This window comes from Papaver somniferum, unplaced genomic scaffold, assembly GCF_003573695.1.
Source record: "Papaver somniferum cultivar HN1 unplaced genomic scaffold, ASM357369v1 unplaced-scaffold_81, whole genome shotgun sequence".
NCBI classification, from domain to species: Eukaryota; Viridiplantae; Streptophyta; class Magnoliopsida; order Ranunculales; family Papaveraceae; genus Papaver; species Papaver somniferum.
In genome coordinates, this window is record NW_020651082.1 from 2,587,963 (window position 1) to 2,593,905 (window position 5,943).

Below are 5,943 nucleotides of genomic sequence, written 5' to 3' on the forward strand. Positions count from 1 at the left end.
CTGACTAAAAAAGCTTTGTTTTGAGTGTGTGTCACCGTACGTTAATTCCGGGTAGAATGGTGAGCTATCCAACTTCCCACCAATATAAGCACTACTATTTGATCTCTTGAGTTCTAATTTTGTCAATCATGAGGGTGACGCATATAAATGAAAACCTCCTTCTTGTAGTTCGATTTGCAGTTAGCACCATTCTCTCTCTCGACAACAACGGGTCCACAGAAACACTATTGTCATCATCAACAAGGGAGCGATATCAAAATCTACAAGGAAAGTTGAAAAAGTTTAAAGTTTACAAGCAACAGAACAAGAAAAGAGCAAATTTCATATCCAAGTAAAGCAACATATAATGAGGGGATTTTTATATATACATGTTGAAGACTTACATATAAGGAGCGGAACTTTATATCCAAGTTGAAGACTTATTTACAAGAGCAAAGAAAATCAAAAGGTGAGAATTATTGAAGTTTATGATTTCGAGACGATACAAGTTGTGAAGAATCAAGCGGTAAAGTACTTTTCCCACGGCCATGATTCGTTTATATTTTCACTTTGTTTTGTATTTTTATTTCTCTTGTCTCACAAAAAAAAAATGAAAAAAAAAATGAAAAAAAAAATGATGACAAGAGACATTTTTATTTTTTGTGGTTTTTATTTATTTAATAAGTCGTGGGGAAGGAAAATATATTAAGAAGTTTCAAGCGACAAGGATTTAAGGTAAAGAGTTACAAATTGTCAAGGATCTATGAAGTTCAAAAGTTTATCATTAATAGTTGAAGCCGAAGCCGAAGACCAAGAAGATGAAGACGAGGAGCGAAGACGTTTCTATTGGATGCCGTAAGAGTGGTATTATCATCATTGCAATCGTATGTGAAGGTGAGTAGTAATCTCATCCTCGATATAGTGGTTGATTTCCTTTCTTAGAGATCGTCAGGAAAAAAATGGTTCTTCAAAATGTTAAAAGATGTGGGTTTTTAAAATATTTCGGAAGTTGTCCTTCCCTCCATTCAACGTGTTGCAGGAATTCTTTTTTCATTCCTACCTGGACACATGTGATAAGATGCCGTCTTATTGAGTGCAATTATCATAAAACCCTTTTTTGGTGAAGGAGAAGTCGAGGCGAAATGCTTATTGATCGCTTATCAAACACGCGTTCTCTCATTATGGTGTGGTTATTTCTCACTCAACATTTAAGAATAAGAATATGTTATTTAGTATTTCTAACTTCTTATTACTAGCATGCAGAAACTCTATGTCCTCATAGATCTTTGGATTCTTGGGACGCTGGAATGCTTTGAACTTGTAAGTTTTAGTTTGATTTGCTCGAGGACTAGAAAAGTCTAAGTGTGGGGGAATTTGATAGGTGTAGAATACACCGTATTTATTATTTATGTAGTTTATGCTTTCTTTGCTATTTTTCTTGTAAATTATGTATTTTACGCGTGTTTTGAGTTTTATAGCTACTCTGGAGTCACATGGAGGAAAAGAAGAAGAGATTGCTCAATTTGAGCTGGAAGTGCAAAAAGGTCATTTTACAGGCGACTGATATATCGAGCTCATCCAAGGTTAAGGGTCCACCAGTACATGAGCCCTAAAGACATGCCCAGTTGAGGTTAAGGGGATATCCTTGGGTGGCTGCATCCAAGCACTATGGATGCAAATAGCCGTCCCCACATAAAACCTAATTGGGATCGACTGTGTTTCATTTCATTCTTCCCATTTGATGAAATTAAGAAAGAGAAATAGAGGCGCAGCCAGGCAGATGGAGGGTATCGAAATCGACATCGAGGGAATGAGAAGAACACAGAGAAGATGAACATAGAGAAGAACTCTCGGATTATGATGAATTGGGTGTTGATGATGTGATTGATTTCACGGGGTTCGATCTTTAGAAAAATCAGCGAAGATGATGAGAGCTACCATGAATTTGCATTGTTGTTGCTATCGATGGATTCGTGATGAAATGGATGAGTTAGATGAAGAACATACATGGGTTGGTGACAAATTGATAGATTGAGACCAATTTACTTCAAAGGCATGATGAAGTGGTGCAGCTTAAATGGATTTGATAATGGCTGAGATATTGATGTTGTTGGCAGTCTCTACAATTGAGATGGATGTTAGTCGAAATGGGTGAAGCTGTCGTTGTTTGTGATGGATATCTGCTGCGTGGAGATGATGGGACAGTGGTATTCAGAGAAGAAGAAATCGGTGTTACTGTCACCAAAAGAGGAAGATGAAACATGGGTTTTGTTGGTGGTTTAAGTTCTTTTCCGAGAAATCATAACAGAGATGATGGAGATTGGTAAGTTCAGATATGGATTTGAATACATCAGATGGATATTTCGCGTTGGTGTTGCTGGTGATATGGGTTAGAGGAAGAATACAACACAGATTAATAAAGGAAGAAGAATTGATGGTGATTGAAACAGGGAGATGAAGATGGTGACCTTCTGCTTCTATAGTCGAGAAGAAATCAAATAGATTGTATGAGAATGAATGTGTATGAATGTGTGCAGGGATGCAACTGAGAATGGCCCTGGAGATGTCGGAGAAACAAACGGAACTCTGTCGGATTTCCTCGCCGACGAATCAACTCAGTGAGTTCGACGAGCCGTAATAAATCATCCAGTTAGACCGAGTCAGACCAGCTGTCTCGGCTGGCTACCCCTTACTTGACTTTCTTGACTAACAGCTTGACCGTTTGACCGTTAACTTGGACGGTGCTATAACGAAATATTCCATCGCCGAAACAGAATCTTAGGCGACTGGCGGCGACTTTTCAGGACGGATTCCGGTGATCCCAAGAACTTTTCAGGCGACCAAAAATACCGAAATTTGTGAAGAATTCTCTAGACTCATCTAGACTCATGGGTTTGAGGAATTGGACTTGAATTTGGAAAGTGAAGATGGAATATTTGAGAAAGACAAGGACTTGGAAAGAATACTTACAAAGGGAAAGGGATTCTATTCCTAGGAGGATTGCAAGGAAATTGAAGCCTATAAATAGACAAGTTCTCTACTTTTATCTACACACTTCTACACCTCTACACACACAACACTTCTCTTTTCTTTATTCTTTGTGTGAACTCCTTAACATGAGTAGCTAATTTTATTATTGATTGAGGATGAATTCCTAGTTCTTAACATGTTTTGAGTTTTGTTTTAAAATCTACTCCGAAGTTTTCACATGATTATCGTTTGTTTTTACTAATATGAATGTTTATACATTCATGCTTGATTGATATGTCGTTTAGGATGCATACTAAATTAATTTGTTAATTGATCTAAAGCTAGTGAAAGTTAGGGGATAAGTAATCGTTTCTTGACTCTTTACATAAGTAGAAAACATGAGACCTTGCGGAGGGATTCCGTGGACCAATTGTGTGTGAAAACAACATTAGCAAGTAGACCTTGATCTAAGAGTCTAACTACTAATATCAACCTAATAAATTCATGAATCTTAATGCGTTTAACTAAGTTACATCTTGAGTGATCTACTACTAGGTGGTTTGGTGAATAGAATCCGGTAGTCGAGAACTTCCGTATCCGGTGATACAAGGGATTTAGGGGTTTAACACTGATCTAGCTGCTTTACCTACGGTTGGTGATAATCTGTGACTATGAATCATTGTTTTGCAACGAAGAAGGATTCCTTGGTCTTGTCTCTCTTATTGAATTTACTTTATATTTTAGTTGCTTTGTGTATTTATTTTGCTTTATAAAATCTAAAACCAAAAACCCCCTATTGTGACATTATAAGACAACTAAAACCTCTTGCTCCTCATGGGAACGAACTTGACTACACTATATTACTTGTTAATTAAGTTGAAAAATATTAATTAATTTGTTGTGGTTACGCACACATCAAATTAATTAAGTGGAAAAATATTAATCTAAAGATCTTTGATCATGAGCACACATCCAAGTCCAGTAAGGATGTTGCTTTCAAAGCACTAAAAAACACTAAATTACTTGACAAAAGTAAAAGTGTTTACATCTCTGAAGATGATCTTTTTGAGGACGATTCATCAGATGAAGAATATAATGAATCCTTGTCTATTCAGCAGTATTGATCTTTCATGATCCAGTTTTTATGTATATAATGTGCGGCTCCGTAAGTTCTCTTATGTCGAGCATGACCAATTGAATTGATCACATTCTTGTGGTAATTTAGTTGTGTATTCCGATTGAATTAATCATGGGTTTTCTTGTGGTTAATTTAATTGAGTATTTTTGGATTCAAATTCATATTCGTATGTGATTTGTTATCTCCAAAGAAATCCTTCTTTTTTGTGAAAATAAGGTCGCTCTTGTTGTTCTTTCGGGAATGACATCTTATGGGGTAGAGTTCTTAATCGAACTTGTGCTTAATTGCAAAATATTTGTGGGGAGTGCGGCTGTGGAATATTATAGGGGTTATCTTGTATCTTTATAAACTCCTTGATAAATGCATTTAGCTTCGGCTATATGATGGCATCTAAAAATTTGATATGTTATTTCTTTTGGTCATGAAATATCTCTATGGAAAATTCATTAGGATCCCACTAGTTTCCGTAGCTTTGCCAATTTTATTGACAAAAAGGGGGAGAATTAATGTGTAGTTCACACTACAAATACACATGGGTTTCGGATCATTATGTAATGGGGAGTGGTTTCCATGTGAGATGGAGTATTGACTGAGGAGGAGTGATACATATCACCATAGTATTGTTGTCGAAGTTGTGACACAATTGAACTTTGATACTGTGTAATAATACTATGACACTTTAGAATAACCAAGAAGATCAGGCATGTGGAAGAGAAGCTACAAAAGTTTATTTATATATTTTTGTATTCCATATGTATTGAGAGTTTTGTCACTAAAATTGACAAAGGAGGAGATTGTTAGAGCACTGCTCGGTCGAACTCGCATGCATTGCTATCTCAAGCATGTTTGTCAATCTGCAAGGGGGTACTTTAGATTTGAGAGATCAATCTGTACAAGTCCGGCCTAAATCAAGAAATGGCCGTTCCAGACTTGCTCCGGTCACAAAGTGGAGGAGAAGGGTTGGTTTTGGGGAGGGAAGCGAAGAGAGTGTTGAGACCAGAATAGTTGATTCTGGAAGAGTAGTTGTTTTGTGACTTGTATCAGAAAGTGGGAAGCTAACAGATGGGAAAGCTAGCAAATGTTTTCTGATTGTTGTATGATCCTGACTAGAACTTGTTGTTCGGTGGAAATAGGTAATGCCTATTTATACAAGTCGAAGTGAAACGTATTCTGGTCTCATTAAGAAATGGACACGGGTGAGTAAATGGGAAGAGGTGGTAACCGATAACGCTTGGAATTGATGTTCCATAAAAAAAACCGTTTCACCATTACTCCCTGTATTTACTAACCGCCTCATCCTTATGACACTTTCTAATAACGAGCGTAGTGTACGCCGCACGCTGTAAACCTCCAAACCAATACCCAATGAGCATCCCCCAGTTTCTGACATGTGTTGATGTCTCGAGTGTTTTCGTGGAAAACATGTAGCATGTTGTTGTTGTCTGGAAAGTTGAGATTGGGAGACTTGCCGGATCGGTGGTGAACTTCAACGATCGAGATTATGCATCCTAAGAGGAAGGTAGACGTTGATTATTGCAAACTTTCGTTTGGTAGCCAGTGGCATGAAAGTATGATAAGTATGGCTTTAATATGTCCCAGTTTAGGAGCGGCCAAAAGTTAGGGTTTTGGATTTGTTTAGGCGCGACCAAACTAGGGCCAAAGGTTTCCATGCGTTAACTGGTAACCTTGGACGGCTAAGATCTGCATCTTAGATGAAAAAGTGGCCGTTGATTGTTACAGGCTTTCGTTTTGGTAGCCGCATAGGAAAGTCCGGCATGGTATGGCGCGGCAAGGTGGTAGGCATGCCATTGGCATGCCTTGACGTGGCCAAAACTAGGATTTTGGGCTAAAGGTTA